This window comes from Ambystoma mexicanum, chromosome 6p, assembly GCF_040938575.1.
Source record: "Ambystoma mexicanum isolate Mex_15411 chromosome 6p, UKY_AmexF1_1, whole genome shotgun sequence".
NCBI lineage: Eukaryota > Metazoa > Chordata > Amphibia > Caudata > Ambystomatidae > Ambystoma > Ambystoma mexicanum.
The window spans coordinates 1,128,233,276-1,128,255,280 of NC_090935.1; the positions used below are offsets into that span (position 1 = coordinate 1,128,233,276).

A 22,005-nucleotide genomic window follows, 5' to 3' on the forward strand; every position below is an offset into this window, starting at 1 on the left:
CATATCTGCAAAGAAAACCAAAGACAAACGTGTTTGTTTCTGTAGCGTGCAATTGTTTTCTGTGTTAGCAGCAATTCCCCCATATGCCCAGATATTCCAATCACATGCAAGATATTGACATCAAACGGCCATATTCGAGCATTGAAGAATGCTCGGGTACTCATATCATATGTCTACAAGTCCTATTAAATGCCAAGCTCCTTACATGTTATGCCAGGTATGCCTATACACCGTCGAGGTGCACGCACTACTTTTATTGGGATGTAAAATCGAGGGGGACTCTAACAAGGGCGTACGGTATTTTGCACAGAGATGAACGTCGAAGGCTAGCGCTTAACTCGCAATGCTACAAGGTGTGTTTTCCAAGGCTTTTCAAGTTATGCAACAATGCTGTGACTTTGCCTATGTGTTGGCATGGTGGAAGCGGCCAGCCAATTTCTTTACTTTATAAGCGTGTAGGGGTTTGGGGCAGGGTTTATTTACGGAGCACTGTACTAAATGTTACATACGTTAATACCCAGACCACTTATTAACCACGGAAATGCCACGTCGGGCCTGGCGTGAGTCGAAGATGCGACTACACCAGGATTACAGAGGCATGTGTTTATTACTTCCTAGACCACCTTACACAGGAGCCCTAAAACCTCAAGCTGCTCTATGACGCATGGAGCAACGCTGTGACCCCTGTCACGTGTGCGCTTGGAGAGCAGGCCTTTCCGGGTTGGAGGTGTATTTTGTTTTGGTTTCGGATATTTGGTTTTAGATATTTCTTACGCGCACCAAACAGACTTAACTACATTCGGGCGCAGATGGTAACTATAGTTATTGTGGTAATTACATAATAATTCATTTATTATTTTATTTGCGTGCCTAACCTAGCTTGTATTTACCTTTGCAAGCTCACACAGTGCCAGGGCAGCAGGGTTGATCCTTTCACTGATGGGCTTACGGGGGTTCAGACTTGCATTTCCAAAGGATATGCCTTGGCTGCAGGGTTGGGCAGGCCTAGAACTACAATGAATGGACATGTCGCTGTGGGTCTGTGTGCCACGGACCTCTCTTCTGTGGGTACCCTGGTTGTCTGCGCCTCCCACCCTCTGTCCCAGGGACCCTGCCCATTCATTCCCTCTCTCATCTCCAACATCCCTTTGAAGTACAGATGTGGTTATGAAGCTTTCAGTATGTTATTCTCCACTCATCAGAAATGTTATATATTCGTTTTGTTTTATGTTTAACTACTTTTTAATCCCTGTGTAGGTGCAAATGTGCTTTAAAATTCACTATTTCCTTTGGAAGAATCCCCCATGCCCCTCAACCATGCCTAAGGAGGGTGGGCTTGCTCACACAGTGCAAGATGGGGTCACTTTGAAAGGTAGTACCCAAATTGATCGTTTCCAATTGACCGTATAGTACATCTGGCCGATTCGGCCAGTACCATTCGATCGTTTGGAAACAATCAATTTGGGTAATCACTACCAAACACGGGGAGCCGGGGTATCCCCCACTCCCCATGTTTGGTAGTGATGGCCTTTGGGGGTAGCAGGGGTGTTCTCCGCTTCCGGAGGATTGTAGGCAGGGGATGGAAAGAAAAGAAAGAAAAGCGGACCCTGCGGCTTTGGATCCGACCCACATAGGAGGGACCGATCCGACGCCGCAGGGTCAGAAGATGAGAGGACGCCTAAAAGGTAAGAAGGGGGTGGGTTTCAGTTCGGCCAGATTTGGCCGCAGCAAAATTGGCTTTGTGGCCGAAAAATTGTTCCACGGCCAAACCATATACATCCCTTTGAAAAACATTTCCAGGGCCAGTCTTGACTCCCTACCCCCTCCTTTTGACAGGGGTCCCTGGGAGTTGAGGGGCACACTTATCACCTTCCTCATCCCCTCAAATTACAACACACATATATGTGCCACGTGGAAAATCTAACTGTTTATTCTTGGCCTACGTGGGCATCTTCAGTTAAGCCTGCCAAAGATCACAATACATGTCTTGTGTACGAGCGTTCAAAGGAGGACAGTGTAGCACCACGAAGAGCCTTGATTTTTGAAGCACAACATAAAAATGTAATCTACCTTATTATTCAAAGCATTGGTAATCCATGTAGCAGCACCCTTAGAAGAATAGCTGTACATTCGTGTTCACATTCATTCTAATCAATTTAGTAACTTGGGAAAGCTGAGGGGCTGAGTAGGCCTGCCGAGGTTCCAGACTGTGCCTGCAGGTTGCACGGAGTACGAGGTAAGCACTTTACTGTCTAAGTACATTTCAACACCAGCCTAGGCCTTCTGTTATTCCTGTGCATTACGACTACGCAGCAAGGCTGTGCCTTTCAGTGTGACACTGCTCCTGGACTGCGCTGAGTGCCAATGGGGTATGTGCAACGCTAGCCCGGCAGCAAAACAATGTATAAATACCGTTAATAAAACTATGACCAAGGTATGGATACAAACGTCCCCTAGCTTTGCATCAGAGTGTGCGACATGTGCTCAGAAACAAAGAGGAAGCAATAGGAAGCAAGATTCTTTCATTTCAGCCTTAGGTGGTTTTCAGAGATCAGGCTATAGAAAATGTTATTGCAGAAAGTTGAAAGGGCTGTATAAATTGAATTATGCATTAATTGAAATAAAATCCAGTGCAATCTTAGAATACGAAATACTGTGGGAATGCCTCTTTTTTCATTTATCTGAGAAATAAGTGTCTGGACCGGTGCATACACTTTAGTTAAAGTAAAAATTAAAAATGCTAACTTTAGCTTGCCTCCTTAAACCAAATTGCACCCTGCCTTGAGTGTTTAGTGGATTGTGTGTCTGTCACCTACCCAGAACTCAACCCTGCGACGAAGTTGAGTCGCCTTCCACGTCTTTAGATTCGTTTTGGCTCACACTTTACCAAGGCACTATTTCTCCCAACCGTCTCTAATCCGCTTAATACCCTGGATTCAGTCAAGGCCAGCAACTCTTCGTATGCAGAGAGGTTTCTCACGGACGTTTAAAATTAATCTTTGAGCCTCAGCCCTTTGTAGAAGATGTAACATTTCATTGATTTCGTTTGAGAATTTCGGATTCGTAAAACAAAACATAACACAACAGCATCAAAAGCAGCAACAATCAAATCCCGGGTCGAATAAAACCCAACAAGTTGCAAAATCCCCAAACCGTTGTCCTAAAATGATAATTAATACACACCACCGGCAGATGAAAGGAAGGTCTTCTTTTCCAGGCGCTTTCTATGTAGAATGCACATGTAAAGGAGCTGGTAGCATCTGGTGAACTTGATAGTAACATGGAAGCAGGTTTCCAGCAATTAAAACCAAGTCCCAGTTCAGAGATATTGTTTACACAAGTCATTATAAAGGGGACAAAAAGTGTGCCAAAGATTCTATGGTACCAGAAAAAAAGCAGATTTTGTTTGCGAACCCCATGCCAGACCAGTTGCCAGTCACTGCTTTAACATGTAGGGCCTTTGGTCTGCCTCGGTTCTGTAGAGCAAAAACACTAGAATGGCGACTCCAGGCCAAGTGTATCCACGGCCGTGCCTGGGAAGAAGAAGTGTATAAAAAACAACTAGGAGGCCGGGATAAGCAAACTTATTTAGGTGAAAGGCAGGACAGGAAAAATGACTTAATACAACCTGTTATCAGCACAACATCACTCAATGGGAGGTGAAAGGATTCAATTCACATCCATAAACATATTAGTAAAATAAATGTATTCATTTATTAAAATATACCATAACGATTATAAAATCTCATAATGTATCAAAAAATAGAAAAAATAGAAAAAAGGATAAACCACAATAAGATGCAATGCACCTAATAATTCATATTGACATGATAATTCATAATAGCATTCACCACACATAGTGGAACAGACCCAGAACCACTCACATCACCAACTACTCCATCCATACTACACTCATACACACCTAAAATACAATGGTTGTCAAAGAAATACATAAACATAAGCATAAAAATGTTCTATCACACATTTTTTTAGCACCATTCACAGAATCTAGCCAGTGACAAACAGCACTGTACTGCTAAATATGAAGTTTCCCAAAACTAGAAAACTTGACTTGTCACATTAATTAATAATACATCAGGACAGAAATCAAAAGACCAATCGAAAGACTGACATGTTTCTTTTCATCTTCATTATTGAACTATTTATGTGGAAATTCATCAGGGATAAAGAAGGTCTGAAGTCTTCGGAGCCGAATGGTACTGGATTGTCGCAATACACTGTGTACAACTGCCTTAGCCTGACACCTAAATAAGAAAGCAAAAGTTACTGATCTCATACCAAATAAATTTAACGAGTTCAGTATGTATCTACTGCGCTCTATAAATGAGCGAGCTACAAAGGTCAAATGACCTAACAAAGCACACATTCACCTGAATATGGTCACGAAAAAGATTGGTCGGACCAACAGAGCTCAGAACTATATACATTTTGTTCTCGCCCAATGTACTGTGCACAAGAGTGAAAAGAAATATCCCTAAAGATGGTGTAAAATATCACTAGGTGTACTAGCTAGTTACACCGATAGTTGGAAGTCACTCGAGATGTAAGAGTGACAGACTACCTTCGGTTTAGATAGGTAACAAATTTCTACTTCATATATATAAAATGATGAAACATAGATGAGATGAAGCAAACAAGGACTGCTGATAAATACCCTGTAGTGATGGACATCCTCATCCATATAGCAAAAATAAAGATAAAAGAACGTAGACGGTGTGTAGCTGTACTAAATCTGCTCACTAAAGTAATTCAAAAGCTCAATTTACACTGCTGCAGGACGAATACTGGTCAGTAGGATGGTATGGATAATCGAAAGCAATGTACCATACACAAGAGATATCAAATACTGACAATAGAAGTGCACCCTGCAAGAAAGGAACAGAAAAAGTGTGTGTATAGCAAGTGTGACTCAATTGGGACATTCGCTGGTAAGGACCGCCACAACTTCTACCAAAAGTAGGCAGAAGAGAGAATGACAAATGGAGTACAAAAAGGCACTTACTTGTCTTAACAATATAAGCAAAACGCTTGTTTGCATTTGGGCATAGCCGTGCTGAGTCGAGCGGAGTTAAGAGAAATCAAATGCGCGGTGATGATTGCTGCGAATGTGCCTCCTCGGCGACGTTAATTGGTGCCTATGAAGTTAGCAAACAAACGCGATAAGTATCCATGAAAGAGTGGGCGGCAACACAGTATACAACAAAACTGGAGAGAAGTAACTCTGAAAAAATGTCTGAAAAGCGTCCTGATGTCGTCAATGCAATAAACGCCCAAATCTCTTATAACATGTCGTGTCTCGTGAAATAGTGTAGTATACCAAAGATTCAAACACTAAACGCTGTGACTGTGTGCCGCTGACGGCTGCACACACAATCTATAATCACAAAGTGACTCAACGGTCGTACCAATTAGGGCTCGTAAAGCTGATAAATCAGACAGCCTATAAATAGCCCCAATACCATTAGTAACACACAGTACTCACCGGGAGCAAATCGCAGGACCAGTGTCCGTAGTCAGAGCAAAGGGTTCCTCTAAAAAATAGTGGAAGGACTAATGAAAGTGCGTGTGGCTGTTCTATATATATGGTCAGGGACCAAAGCTCATGTCACATGATGCAGCAGGATAATGGCTTGTTCGAGCTGCCATATTGGAGTAACTGAAGAAATATGGTAAGTGCACAGTGGAGCGGAGCATAAAACGCACAATGAGAACACGGCCAATACACATAACGGACTGTTTTAAAACTGGTTAAAGTCCCAATCGGAAAAAGAGCAGGAGATGATAATAAAGGTAACACTTTACTCGATCTGCAAACTGTAGTTACAAGACCAAATCAAACTGCTCGTTAAGACCAATCTGATGACTGTTGGCTAGAAATATTAACCTAATTTCTTCTCTCACCAGAATACTTCTGCTCGTATTGCAACCATTAGCAGTCCGTACTTTCTTCAAAATTGTCCATTTTAAATCTTCACAATCATGGTTATTAGCCACAAAATGCCCGGACATGGGGCTGTAACATTTGTATTCCTGATGCAGCTCTTGTGCTCAGTTATTCATGTCTTCACTTTTCGTTCAGTCTGTCCAATGTACAATTTTGGGCAGGAACACCAAATGGCATATATAACGCCACTGGTGTTGCAATTGGTGAACGACTTCTGTTGCCAAAGTTTAGTTAAGCCTATTTCCACAAACGTACTACGTTTAGTGGAGGAACAACACTTGCACATGCCACACGGGGCATGGCCGCTCGGTCTATCTAAGCCCCGTTGTTCAGTAATGGCTTTTTGAGAAGCCGACTGGTCGCTGATATCTTTCCTTGTTATCAATTCTTTTAGATTGCGTCCACGTTTAAACGCACATCTAGGAGCAGGAATAGGATTATTGCCTTTTGATAGAATATGCCAATTCTTCCTGATGATTCTTACAATCGTGTGAGACAATGGACTGTAAGTACTCACAAACACTAATCCATCCGGATCAGATGAGGGTGATTTTTTCTTATACTCCAATAGAGTTTGTCGATGGTTATTAGAGGCCCTTTTCAAAGACCGCTTAACAATCCTCTGGGGTTACCCCCTTTGGATGAGGTTCTCACTCAGAATCCCAGCTTCCTCCCGAAATATGCCAGGGTTGGTGCTGTTTCTCTTCAACCTCAAAAATTGGCCAAAGGGCAGGTTGTCACAAAGTGTTTTAGGGTGGAAACTGTCAAATCTTAATAGAGAATTACGATCAGTTGGTTTATGGAAAGGTTTGACTTGTAGAGTATTATTGATGTTATTCACTGCGATCATTAAGTCTAAGAAGTCAATCTTGTGCCTGTCGTGATGGATGGTAAACTGTAAGAACGGATTCATACCGTTAAGCCAATCAAAAAATGTCAACAGTTGTTGTTCATCTCTGTGCCAGATCATCAACACATCATCGATGTACCTTTTCCATAAAATCTGATGATGGCGGAAGGTATTATCCTCACTATAAATGCTTTGTTGTTCAACTGAATCAACATAAAGATTAGCCAAAGTGGGGGCCACCGCTGATGCCATGGCCATGCCATGGATCTGTTGAAAATAATCATTGTTGAATTTAAAGTAATTCTCTGTTAAAGCTAATGAGGTACACCAAAGTATAAAAGAATTGGGAGTAATACGTGGTGTGGGTTTAGCAAGCAATAGTTCTTCAATCATGTCGAGAGTAGATGACTGTGGAATCTTCGTATATAAAGAAACAATGTCCAAAGTGACCAATATGTCTTCACTACTGTTAAATGGAAAGTGTTCAATGAGGTAGATGACACTGGTTGAGTCTTGTATAAACAAGTGCATCTCTGTCACATAACCCTTCAAAAAGGAATCTGCAAATTTTGCTAGAGGTTCCAATAGAGAATTAGTCCTCGATACGATCGGTCTTCCAGGTGGATTAACCAATGTCTTGTGAACCTTGGGTAAAATATAAAATTCTGGGACACTGGGATTGCTTTTGACCAGAAATACAGCTTCTTTGTTAGTAATCCATTTTCTGTCTCTTGCCTTCTCTACCTTCATGGTGATCAATGATTTTAATCGTGCAGTGGGGTCAGTAGTAAGTGGCCTATAAAAGCTGGTATCTGCCAGCTGTCTGTTGCATTCAGAAATGTAATCAACATGGTCAAGCAAAACGATAGCATCGCCTTTATCGGCATTTTGAATTACAACTGACTTGTTGTTTTTAAGTGCAATAATGGCTTGACGTTGTAAATGAGAGCAATTTTGGAAAGTGTGTGCTATTTCTGACCCGTCTAAGCGATCCAGTTCGGACGGCCGTGCCTGGCCAATACTCTCCGTTCAAAGACCAACGACTCTGGACTATGGCTAGAGATAGGGGGGCAGAAAGTAGAAGGGTTGTGAAGACCACTAGTAACCTGGTCCATCTCAAACGGATTATCCTTGAAGTATTGTTCCAAGTGTATTTTCCTGAAAAGACTCTGTACTTCAAGGCGTGAGTTGAAACGGTCATAGGTGGCAGTAGGAGCAAACCCAAATCCTTTTTCCAGCACTGTTTTCTCAACCTCAGTAGGTGTATATGAGGGGAGATTTATTAATAGGCTGTGTTGCTCCTGGTCACCCTGGGTTCGTAATCCCATGTCGACATGTCCTGGTCTAAAAAATCAGCAGAGGGACCACGTCCTTGTTGTGTTGGGAGGAAATTCTGAGCTCTACGTCTGTTGTTGCCACCTCTGCCGGAGCCTCGTCTTTAAAATCTATAATTGGGATCCTGTTGGAAACCATCCTCATCTGAGCTATGTGAACTGTAATATGTATTGGCAAATCAAACGTTTTTCTTGTTTGTTCTCTGAGCTCCATCATATTGTTGGTCAGGGACATAGCGTTCTTGTGTGTAACGGAAGGCTTTCTCATGTTTGTTATCGGCTATGTCCTTTTTTAGTCTTCTAATCCTATCCCTCACCGTGGATTCTTTAAAATCATTCATCTCTTTGATGATTTGATCGAGTCTCTTGGTGAAGGCCTCTATAGAGACTAACTTTTTAATTTCTTCTTACAATTTAGCCAGTTCTACAGTTTGTTTTTCGGTCATCTCTTTGGCTGTATCTATTATTAAAATCAGCCAATCACGCCCACATTTGTTCGCAATGTAGCTCCATCTGACAATGAACTCCTTATTATCTAAGATCAATCTGGGCTCGTTTCTCACAATGAGTCCTTGTGGTAATACTCCATTCCTCAGATATTCTAACATAATTGTGCTGTGGAGTTCTGTACGTATCAATCGTTTCTTCATTTGGAACAACTCGTCCCAATTACTGATGTTGGTTAGGGGGGAACTCTCACCCTCATTAGAAAACAAAGAAGACCTAGCTAGTAGATCGGTGACATATTTATCATCGTAGCTGCATCTTTTGTCTGCTGCCATATTGCAATAATATGGGGGAAAGACTGAGCTATAAACTCAGACAGATATGTAACACCATATAATAGGGATAATTCACTCTTTAACAATCAGACATGTAACGGCGAATATAATGTCCTACGACTGATAGCCGTGTTAAAAAGCAAAAACACTAGAATGGGGACTCCAGGCCAAGTGTATCCACGGCCGTACCTGGAAAGAAGAAGTGTATAAAAAACAACTAGGAGGCCGGGATAAGCAAACTTATTTAGGTGAAAGACAGGACAGAACACATTTCTTAATACAATCTGTTATCAACACAACTAAGTACACACATCACTCAATGGGAAGTGAAAGGATTCAATTCACATCCAGAAACATATTAGTCAAATACATTTATTCATTTATTAAAAAATACCATAAGGATTATAAAATTTCATAATCTATCCAAAAATAGAAAAAATAGAAAAAAGGATAAACCACAATAAGATGCAATGCACCTAATAATTCATATTGACATGATAATTCATAATAGCATTCACCACACATAGTGGAACAGACCCAGAACCACTCACATCACCAACTACTCCATCCATACTACACTCATACACACCTAAAATACAATGGTTGTCAAAGAAATACATAAACATAAGCATAAAAATGTTCTATCACACATTTCTTTTTAGCACCATTCACAGAATCTAGCCAGTGACAAACAGCACTGTACTGCTAAATATGAAGTTTCCCAAAACTAGAAAACTTGACTTGTCACATTAATTAGTAATATATCAGGACAAAAATCAAAAGACCAATCAAAAGACGGACATGTTTCTTTCCATCTTCATTATTGAACTATTTATGTGAAAATTCATCAGGGATAAAGAAGGTCTGAAGTCTTCGGAGCAGAATGGTACCGTATTGTCGCAATACATTGTGTACAACTGCCTTAGCCTGACACCTAAATAAGAAAGCAAAAGTTACTGATCTCATACCAAATAAATTTAACGAGTTCAGTATGTATCTACTACGCTCTATAAATGAGCGAGCTACAAAGGTCAAATGACCTAACAAAGCACACATTCACCTGAATACGGTCACAAAAAAGTTTGGTCGGACCAACAGAGCTCAGAACTATATAAATTTTGTTCTCGCCCAATGTACTGTGCACAAGAGTGAAAAGAAATATCCCTAAAGATGGTGTAAAATATCATTAGGTGTACTAGCTAGTTACACCGATAGTTGGAAGTCACTCGAGATGTAAGAGTGACAGACTACCTTCGGTTTAGATAGGTAACAAATTTCTACTTCATATATATAAAATGATGAAACATAGATGAGATGAAGCAAACAAGGACTGCTGATAAAGACCCTGTAGTGATGGACATCCTCACCCATATAGCAAAAATAAAGATAAAAGAACGTAGACGGTGTGTAGCTGTACTAAATCTGCTCACTAAAGTAATTCAAAAGCTCAATTTACACTGCTGCAGGACGAATACTGGTCAGTAGGATGGTATGGATAATCGAAAGCAATGACCATACACAAGCGATATCAAATACTGACAATAGAAGTGCACCCTGCAAGAAAGGAACAGAAAAAGTGTGTGTATAGCAAGTTTGACTCAATTGGGACATTCACTGGTAAGGACCGCCACAACTTCTACCAAAAGTAGGCAGAAGAGAGAATGACAAATGGAGTACAAAAAGGCACTTACTTGTCTTAACAATATAAGCAAAACGCTTGTTTGCATTTGGGCATAGCCGTGCTGAGTCGAGCGGAGTTAAGAGAAATCAAATGTGCGGTGATGATTGCTGCGAATGTGCCTCCTCGCCGGCGTTAATTGGTGCCTATGAAGTTAGCAAACAAACGTAGCAAACAAACGCGATAAATATCTATGAAAGAGTGGGCGGCAACACAGTATACAACAAAACCGGACAGAAGTAACTCCGAAAAATGTCTGAAAAGCGTCTTGATGTCATCAATGCAATAAATGCCCAAAACGCCCAAAACTCTTATAACATGTTGCGTCGCGTGAAACAGTGTAGTATACCAAAGATTCTGTAGAGACCAATGGTAAATATCAGTTACCAGAACAAGGTACCTGGCCATCCCGACAAAGGGAGATATTTCCTTACAGAAGACTTCAAAATAGCGAGATCCCCCTCTTACTGCCCCAGAGCATCAGGAACCTATGTTTTAATACTTTCACTGGAGCTGCGGCACTACTAGGTGGGTTTATGAAACCATCTTGCTAGCCCACCCTTCCAAGCGACATTTGACTCATGGTGGTTACCCAAAGACAGCACATGTTTAATCAAAAAATGAGGTTAAATTATCCCCTTGGCCTGACCACAGAGAAAATAAAAACAGAATGGGACTAAGCAGCAACATGTCGAAATTGTCCGCCTTTGAATGGTTAGGTTATCCTTCCAAGTTAAGCGACTTTTGAAAGCTATTTCTAAATACTCGAAGCTCTAGAATACTTTAATCTTTGACCATCTAAAAGGGTAAGTGGGCCATTAGGTCGGTCAGTCATAAAGCACATTTCGTAACATTGATATAACATTTTATCAATTTTATCTCATCTTTTTTGTTGGGCAAAAGCTTTCTGTCCCTTTGCTAGTTTATTAATTTCATTAGAGAATTTGTTTCATCACTTTCTAGGGAGATTTTCATTTTGTCCACCTTAATTGAAAACCCCCTTGGTTCCCCTTCACGTTGGTCATTTGATTTTAACCCTGTGAGTGTTTTATCTACGGAATCTAGCATCCTCTTCCGCTCTTAGGGATGTAGGCGCAGGGCTTTTAGGCACGGCTTTATATATTAAGCCATTTAAGTCTAGCACCATCAGTCTGATTGCAGGAAAATTAAACCATCAACGTTACGGTTCCAGAGAACCATTTGAGTGCATCAGAATATTTCAGCGTTGATATTGGAAAGTCTTTTGGATTCAATACAATTTGATGTATATCTCTTCTGAAGAGTATTGTGCCAAATTTAGTTTTGTGTTTCCCATTAGGTGTTTTTAAACAGGTAAACATGTGTTCACTGGCTAACCCATATGAATGCTAATTCGCTATTGATTTCATTATGCTGAGAAGCCTTTTTCATCTAGTGTTTATATTCTAGATATGTACACCTACATTCTTATGTAGAACAGTGCAGTCCCTCTTGTTCCTTATCTCGGGAGGATAGCTCAGCGGCAACGTGCTCACCTTGGAAGCAACACATGTTCGATCCCCGAGTCTGAGCTTAGAACCCTCTGGGTATTAAGCGTGTTATAAATAACCTATCATATCATTCCCTCAGTAGAGAGTGCTTTTTATCTCTATGCCTAACTTTGAAGGTATTTCTAATTAGACATCTGTTGGTACCAGAGGGAGATGTATTATTTCCTTTGAGTGGGCGGGCTTGCTTTATGTCTATAGGGTAACAATCAATTGGCTCAATTCACAGAGGGTACCAAGACGTGTATTTTAACCTTGGTGATCTTTGACCTCTTAAACTGAAGAAAGGGACTCCCTCCAGTTTGAAGATTACAAAGAATTCTTAATTACAAAGGCTTCTCATTCAGATTTCTCCCTTCCTGGCTATTATGAAAACTCAGTTTTGAGGAAAAGTCTTCTCAAGGGTTATAATGCAAAACTCTGCTAATCCAATTGACAAAAACAGAGAAATTGAGTATGTGATCAATTAGTCTATGCACTCCTTCCCTCAAAGTATCCTTTACTATGCTCTAGCCCTACACACCAGGCTGTTCGAATGGTTTGAAGGTAGAACAACACATTTTTTTGTTTGAAAGGAAATGGGTTGACGCTGTTTTACTGAATCTTTACCGCAAAATATGGGGGAAACGCCCCACACCCTTCCTCTCTCCTACCCCCATCTCCTTACTATATACTAACCCCAAACCTGCCATATACATATTTGTGGTAAAAAATGACTAAAAGGTTTTTCAACCTTTTTAATTAATTAATTAATTTTACTTTTGGTCAAAAAGGTGAGTACCATTTGAATAAATGGGGCAAGTGAGACTCTTAATCATTGTATCATGAGCACATATTTTCTTTGTATATTATTGCTTAACAAATAATAATATGCATTCAACTCTTTGTCAAGTCTCTTAGAGCATGAAGGTGTCAGCAAAACACAATGTCGATATCTTTTAATTATTTATTGAAAAGCAGTTTAGTTCAATTTAGCAGTTTAAGCATTACTATTCACTAAAATCAAATGATGCCATTCATCAATGCTTGGTTATTCTTTCCACTAATGTGATTAGCATTGTTGCTCGGTATTTCACTAAATACTAGCACTGATTTCTAAAACAATGGTATTGCAATTTGTGATCAACTCAACAGAACATTCTTGCAGGCTACTACAAAACCCAATTTAGTTGCTTCTAAAATGTAAAATATTTCTGATAATGAATTTTATCCACAAAATGTGTGTTTCTCTCTGTTCAGATTCCCCTAACTGGTCATTTTATTAATATAACTATGCTAATTGTTACGTATTTTGTGCAGGCATTACACTAGTTGTCTCCCAGCTCAGCTTAGATAAATACTTTTACAAATTAAAATGGGCTCTTCTGATTCAAATTTAAGAAACCAGAATATTTTGTTTATGCTTTGCCTTTCAATAGCTTTGTAATAAAAATTTGAAGTAAACAATGTTCTAATTCAGCTGCATGTGACATACCGAATTTGTAGGTAAGACCGGAGTTCTCCCTGGAGCTGCTAGCTACTGTATTCATCATTTAATCTCAGTTGCTCTTCTAAAGGCGCTCTCTCTGCCTGCCACTGCATTGTGGAACCCAGCATCTTTTTTCTTCTGCTTTCTTATCAGGGTCTGCTCTGTGACTTATGTTTGTTAAATCACTATACTATCTTATCAGGGCAGATGTATTTTAACTATCAGATTAAAAACATTGTTGTTGTTGATTATATCGTGTTCACTTCATACAACGTTAATTTAACTCAAATTGCTAATCTGCATTGTTTACATTTGTGATATCATATTGTGAACAGGTGTGAAGGTTGGTTAAAACATTTCTACTTATTAACTCTGGTAGCATATCACCAAAATCGGATGTATGGGCCATCTGATTTAAAACATATTTTTTATTATGTTTGAGAGCTTGGCAATGCTACTTTTCAATTTTGTAGTTTATCTTAAGCGCTTATGTACATGCAAATTAACTTGATGGCTTTTCCCTTCGCAGTTCATTAAAATCTTCTGTCTGGCTGTTTGAAGTGTGCACAGGGGTTGTTTAACTCTGCAAGTTTGTTTATATTTAAGCTGTGACCTTCGATTCTCTGACGCAGGATAAAAATTAGCTGAATGTTGCAGCCCCTGACTGCCATAGTGGCTGATTTATATTTGCATCTATAGTTTTATTACCATTAAGTGTTATGAAAAGTGCTAATTAAATTAACTTTATGTTTCCCAATTGACATAATGTATCCAATGGGTCTTGTTAGTTCATTCATGTGAAATGTGCACAAGATCACACATATACGCTTTATTTAGTCCCCACCCAGATACTTCCTATACCCCTTTGCTTTGTGAAAGCCGGTATGTAGGGGAAACAATGGCTTGTATTAATCACAAGAATAGATTTATTCATGACAGTTTTGCCTCACATTGGCAGAGGCAGTCATATTATCTTGCTTATGACCAGTTTGCATTGGCAACAAAGAAATCCTACATTTAGCATATTGAAATGTGCTGCAAAGCATATCAAATAACACTTAAAACAAGCATTGACAAATAAAAACAGCTTTGTGTAGACATGGTACCAGCATCTTCCAGGCACTGCCATAACAATATAACCTTGCTGTAAGATGGCAACAGATGTCAACTGCTGTTAGAATCTCTGCATATTATGGCGGTCGTAGCAAATGCCTTTCTAATGCCTATACAAGAGCCACAACTCTTGGCTTTGCCGATGTGTGTTTAGTAATTGGTGCAACATAGACAGTTACCATGGTTGATGACCATGGTCATATAGCATTGTGGGGTGAAATGAGCCCTGGATGCCATGAATAAAAGGCCGGAGTCAGTTATGAGGGCTCCCCAAAAGGAAAGGCCTGACTTGAACTAATGTGGAAATAAGGCCCTGCACTTTCAAAGCAAACAGGAGTGAATTCGGGCCTCAAAAACAGGAGAGTTATACAAATGTCACTTGCCCAGCTAAGGGAAAGACATGAGACACAAGTGGCCAAATTATGGAAAAGCAAATCCTCAGAAATTACAGTCTACAGAACCCTGAATGGGATTTCAGCATTGTGAGCTACAGTGAGTCAGATAGCATTTTGGCAGAAGCATTAAAGACAATGTGTAAATCCATTTTTCCCTTTAAATTAAAGACATGCTCATGAAAATGTGTACAAGATTTGTAATATAAGAACTGGGTTCTGTCCATCATGAGCCTATCACAGAGGAAACAATTCACAGAATCTACAAAGCGATGTTGAATTGCAGCAGAATAAAGACTTTTTCACGGCTGAAAGTTCACTAAGTGCCATTGCAATTGTGCCTTTAAAATGGCACTCTGAGCATTCAGATGTACAACTAAAGTCTCTAAATATATAATTATGTTGCCCTTCTGAAACCACTGTGTGCAGGGAACTACTTTGCAAGGGTTTTGCATGTTAAAATTGTGTGCATTTACAAGGGTTTATTTAAAAGTAAAATGCTTTCAGTAGGGGGCAGGCCTAATCTTGGTTTCGTTTCTCTGCTGTGTTTTCAAATGTGAAACTAGATTCTAAAGCCTGTTCTCATGGGGATGTGTGTCTGGTTTCCCTTCAAGCATGAGTGCTTCTCTTAGAAATATAACCTTGAATCCAGAAGAGATCAGAATTGTGGTGGAGGCAACATAGGGCAGCTCTGCTCTCCAGCAGTTTATGACCCAACCCCCTTAGGCTGCAATAAAACTGGCCGTAGCTGGCAAATGAGCTTTTGAAGCCCTGGGCTAATCTAAACACAGGACCACCCTCTTGACATCACAGCCAGGAACAGACCCATCCCAAGGGTGGGGGCCAGGGTTAAGGAGCGGCTTCACTCCCATTGTGCAAAATGGGAGATATGCTTTTTATTGTATAACTTTGGCAATATTGGTCGAAACAATAATTAGGGTAGGATTTTGGAAAAAGTGAAAGTTGACTGCTTCTGGTCAACCAAAAACGATTTTGGTGGGGCCTACCCTATCCAAGTTATTTAGGAAAACATCATGGGGCACTCATGGTGTGGTTGAGAGATATGAAAATTGGAGGAAACCTGCAAAATATGATTCATATTCTGCCCACAGAGCGCCATATTTTTCACGGATATAGTTTGGGAGTAAATGAGGGAAAACCGTAGCTCTGAAATGGAATAACCTACAAACTTTTAAGTAGGGTCATTTGATTCACCGAAAAATGTAGTGTTAAAAAATGCTGTCATATGTGTTGAAATGTAAAGAGTAAGGGCACTTGTCAGACAGCGAGATTTCTATGTCCGCAAGCCAGACCGAGCCCTCCTGTCAGAGTAAGATGAGAAACGAGTCTCCTCCCCTGGTTTCCAAAAACACTCCTATATTTTCTGGACCTATCAACCCATAGATGGGAGTGAACTTTTGAACAGTGCCCAATCCATTCTGCGAGAACTATGACACACTAGTGATGTCACTCGCCTTATAAATAACTCCCTCTGCCTCAAATCAAGGCTCTTCCTACTAAATCCTGAGGTGTGCTGCTTCTAAAATCTGGAACCATCCAAGCAGTGAGGCCTAAATCTTTCAGAGGTACCAGGAGGTCTAGTAGCTAGGAGGACAGAAGGAATCATTGACTGACCCCTTGACTGTCCCAACAGTGGTGTGCTGGCGCTTCCTGGTATCCCATCCAGCCCTCTCTTGTAAGTATAAATACTCCAAGCCATAGATTGAATAAGCCACATATTCTTACAGCACTGCCCTAAAGCTTACCCCATAGAAAAGCCACATTGAAAAAAAACAAGTGCCTGTGCATTTAAGTAATTTTCCCCTTGAAGAATCCTTTGTTTGTCTGTGCATTTAAGACATTTTCCTATTGAAGAATTCTTTATTTGTCTGTGTATTTAAGTCATTTTCCCATTGAAGAAATCTTTTTTTGCCTGTGCATTTTAGTAATTTCCCACTGAAGAATCCCCAGTTGCCTGTGTAGATCCTTAGTATATTTTTACAAGTAAATCAATTAATTTCTCGCTTTATTTCACGGGATCTGTATCGTGGAAATTCAAAATCCACCATCTCTTCCCAGTGCCTTGCGAATGGTTATAGGCATAAAAGTGTTGCCCAAAAGAATCAATCCCATTGTGAGCTGAAAAACAAATGTGTCCCTGTGTTTAATTGTGCCCTACAAAATGAATTTCCATCTACAACTGTATTTTCTCCTGGCTCTGCCATCCTAATCCGAAAACCAATTTTCCTGCATCTGTCATTTTAACTAAAAAAACGATTTTCCTATTGAAAGTTCCGCATTGCCCAGAGCGTGACTGTCATTTGCATCCTCAGTAAAAACGAATTCCATTTGCATTTTCTTTTCCATTGAAATTGAGCTTCACCTCCTAAAAACCGTTTTTCTATTCTGTTCCTCTTTCCCTATTGTGTTGTGAAAACGAATTCCATTTGCATTCTCTTTCCATTGTCCATGTGTTGCATATCCTAAAATTGATTTTCCCTGTGTGTGCTAGCCAGTATTCTCTAAAGCCTTGCCTGTCTTCTAAGTATAAGCAGTACGAAGTCCTTTCTGTCTGACCCATAGCAGTTGTGCCAAATAATTAAAAACAAATTGTCCCATTCATTGCTGGCTCCCCATATGGTTTCTGCAAGCACTCCTCAAAATCCGATTTTAACCTTTGTGTTCCCATTCCTTGCCACTGCCTTCCACTCAAAACTGACAAGCCTAGTGGAGGTCTTGGGGAGACGGGGACGGGTGGAGAGGGTTGCTGGGACTCAAGTACCATTTTCTCTGTATTTTGAACTGTTCATTGATGATAGTGGTGAAAGAAATAAAGTCAATTCTTGTGCTCTATATATTTGAGTTGTCTCACTGTGCCGCTTGACCAAAAAGGACTCTGCAATTTGTGTTGCCACACCTTGGTGGCTGTCATAATTGTTTATTCTAATTTCCCATAAAATCATAAATTAATAAAATATTAATTGATAACACACCGGCCTGGTTCCATGTCTACTGTGACACGGGGTGCTTGTGGAGGTTGGGTGCGAGACGAGTTGAAGGCCTCCTTAAGAAAGAATCTATGTTGTAAAAATAAAAAGTGGTTTTATTGTGCGCCACATTCATTGTAGGGGACAGAGATCCCTGACTTGCTTGTGCTGTATAATATATCGAGGCAGCATTAAAGAAATCTTGAAATTCAGTGAAAAAACTTTAGTTAAGACAGAGTTAAGATGATATGATTCATCGCAACAAACCCAGCAAATCTGGCAGGTGGGGAAAGTGATAACAGTCTTAACTCTGAGTCTCCGCATTGCTCAACCCATGAGCATATCCGTGATATCACAGCAAGGCATCAACAATGAGATAAAATTTGACATTATGGGGGGCATCTATGGGGAGTGGACAATGTGAAAAATGATTGTCATTTGCAGATCCTTCCACCTTAAGTCCTTTATTGTAAAGCCTTTTTGTTCAATAAACTCAAATCCAATCTGTTGCATATAAAGCTCACATCTTGCCCCGAAATTGTTGATCGCTTAATAGTTGCTTCTTTTATGAGCCAAAATAGGATATTCGTTTCTTCAAAACAATACAACAGAAAATTTGGAGGATCATCTTTCACCTGGCACCAATAACCTGGAATGAGCTACCAAAAAATATACGCAACACAAGAGATCATCTTCAATTCAGAAAACTACTCAAAACTTGCCTCTTTGCCCCAGAACCATAAGGAAATGACTAGGAATCATATATGCAGCAGGAAACTTCAATCCCACAGAGGGAACCCATCCTCCTTATCTTATCTTCCCTAACCGGAGGGCGGGGGGAGGATGCCATTACCGCACACCATTATGCCAAAGAGGCAACGTAGGTAGGTTAGTATATCACTTCGGAATGGGTAATGAGGTACCAGAAGGGCCGGGGGAGGACGCCAAATCCACATACTGCTAGTCCACAGAGGAAACATAGGCAGGTAAGGACTAACCAACACAGAAATGGCAGGAAGGGAGCTGAATCCTGTAAACTATAAATCGCAAACACCAGGGTGGAGGAACAAGTCTGCTTCAGCCAGGTACACAAACCACTAAAGTAGTAGAGGAAAATTGCCTCCCAATCATACCTGCCAACTAAACGGACAAACTACAATACCAAACACAGAGGATAACTATAGATGTGGAACAAAGAAATGCAAAGACTAAGCAGTAAGAAAAATAAAAAACACTAACCCCAGAAAACCTCAACGTTCGCCATACACATCTCACACAGAAACCCACACAACCACTTCCCCACACAGCAATCCGCACGTGCTTCACCACAACAACAGACAAACACATAACCCGTATCAATAGCACATGGGAACTCTCACCAATCCGATAACCGTACTCAAGCTCAGCGCACAGTGAAAACCGAACTGAAGCTGCCAACAGGACATCGCAGTTCTCACTCTCATACTCCCACTACACCCTACTAACCGCCCAACCCATCCTCTTTCAGATCTGCCAGAGCACCTGGGAACCACTTCCGGTGGTGACAGTGTGCGGTACAAATACCTTTAACATTAACAAACCTGATTTAAAAAAACAAGAACAGTCTTCCTAACATAGCACAGGTATATAATGGAGTTAACCCTAAATCAGTTTTTATTACTTGCATAGGAAAGATTTGTGACAAATCAAGAAGCTGTCTCCAAACTCGACCTTCTTCTAACTGGTTTCACCCGTCTGCCGCCATGGACGACATTACTTCGTAATCATAAAGAACGGTAGATAGAAAGTATTGCTTGTGTAGCACTGTTACTGGTTTCATCTACTACCCTCCATGCTCTCTGTGAAATGTTTTCCTTTTTGCAACTAATGGTAAAACCTTATTAGATATTCTATTATGCTTAATTGTATTTGCAATGGTATGTTACCTGCTACTTCTCTAAAGGAGATGTATTAATTTACCATCAAACATTTTTATGTCTAACTTGATTTCATGTAACTTTTATTCGATACAATTTGGTTGTATTTATCAACAGGCTATTTTTGAAAGAATACTTCCAAATCTCATTTAAACTACCCCAATCCCAACAGGGGTACAAACAAAAATTCAAGCTCATCAGCATACACTCACCAGGTACGTTTTCTGGAACCTCTTTTAACTTGAAATGTATTCACATTGTCCAAAGTATTAGACACATCTATAATAAGCAAGTTAAACACTGTCCCCTACCTGTATGAATGCATTGTTAGAAATGACCTCCATACCTTAGTCTGTCATTGATTTCTGTGTTAGTATGCGATAATATGAATAGTTTCAGGAGACATTTTGGAATACCACAATGAGGTATTTTGTCCCACCTAATCAAAGTCAGCTGTATAGTCCAGGTCCTTCATCACATCAGTTGGCATATCTGCCTTACTTTGAGTCTGATAATTAATTCTATTAAAACGAAAACATTTTAAGGTGGTTCCTAATCCCCTTCCTAAAACCTGCTAGAAAAATAGGCAACATGTTAGTTTTCTGAGCCTAATTTGAGTAACAGTGACGAAAAGAGCTTGATAGCTCATGAAGGCATGCTATCTGTTTATAGCAGGGGTGCACAACTGATTTTGACAGAGGGCCGAAAGTACCTTACATGATGGCTATAGTGGGCCAAAAAGTAAATGTGGGTGAGGCGGTAGGCGCGGTGGGGCGTGGTGTGGCAGGAGGTTTTTTCAACCCCCAATTTTTTATTAAACACCATGCCCCATAGCCCCCACCCCTCAAACAAACACTATGCCCCATGGCTCCCACCCCCAAACACTATGCCCCAAGATACCCACCCCTCATGCAAACACTATGCCCCAAGGCACCCACCCCTCAAGCAAACACTATGCCCCATGGCCCCCACCACTCATGCAAACACTATGCCCCAAGACACCCACCCCTCAAGCAAACATTATGCCCCATGGCCCCCACCCCTCAAGCAAACACTATGCCCCATGGCTCCCACCCCCAAACACTATGCCCCATGATACCCACCCCTCATGCAAACACTATGCCCCAAGGCACCCACCCCTCAAGCAAACACTATGCCCCATGGCTCCCAACCCTCAACCAAACACTATGCCCCATGACACCCACCCCTCATGCAAACACTATGCCCCAAGGCACCCACCCCTCAAGCAAACACTATGCCCCATGGCCCCCACCCCTCATGCAAACACTATGCCCCAAGACACCCACCCCTCATGCAAACACTATGCCCCAAGACACCCACCCCTCATGCAAACACTATGCCCCAAGATACCCACCCCTCAAGCAAACACTATGCCCAATGGCTCCCAACCCTCAACTAAACACTATGCCCCATGACACCCACCCCTCATGCAAACACTATGCCCCAAGACACCCACCCCTCAACCAAACACTATGCCCCATGACACAGACCCCTCATGCAAACACTATGCCCCAAGACACCCACCCCTCAAGCAAACACTATGCCCCAAGACACCCACCCCTCAAGCAAACACTATGCCCCATGGCCCCCACCCCTCATGCAAACACTATGCCCCAAGACACCCACCCCTCATGCACACTATGCCCCAAGACACCCACCCCTCATGCAAACACTATGCCCCAAGATACCCACCCCTCGAGCAAACACTATGCCCAATGGCTCCCAACCCTCAACTAAACACTATGCCCCATGACACCCACCCCTCATGCAAACACTATGCCCCAAGACACCCACCCCTCAACCAAACACTATGCCCCATGACACTGACCCCTCATGCAAACACTATGCCCCAAGACACCCACCCCTCAAGCAAACACTATGCCCCAAGACACCCACCCCTCATGCAAGCACTATGCCCCAAGACACCCACCCCTCATGCAAACACTATGCCCCATGCCACCAAGCATGCACCA

At 41.1% G+C, this 22,005-nt stretch overlaps 1 protein-coding gene and 1 long non-coding RNA gene across 2 annotated transcripts in view; both read right to left on the reverse strand.

The window, feature by feature from the left end:
* The window catches only part of KCNV2 (potassium voltage-gated channel modifier subfamily V member 2), a 220,184-nt gene that overhangs the window by 107,252 nt on the left and 90,927 nt on the right, over positions 1-22,005 (reverse strand). The window lies entirely within an intron of this gene.
* Positions 3,735-5,561, reverse strand: LOC138510232 (uncharacterized). The gene is made up of 3 exons (XR_011280347.1): positions 5,504-5,561; positions 5,024-5,156; positions 3,735-4,265 (listed from the first exon to the last, which is right to left on the reverse strand). It is a non-coding gene; the product is annotated as an uncharacterized lncRNA (long non-coding RNA).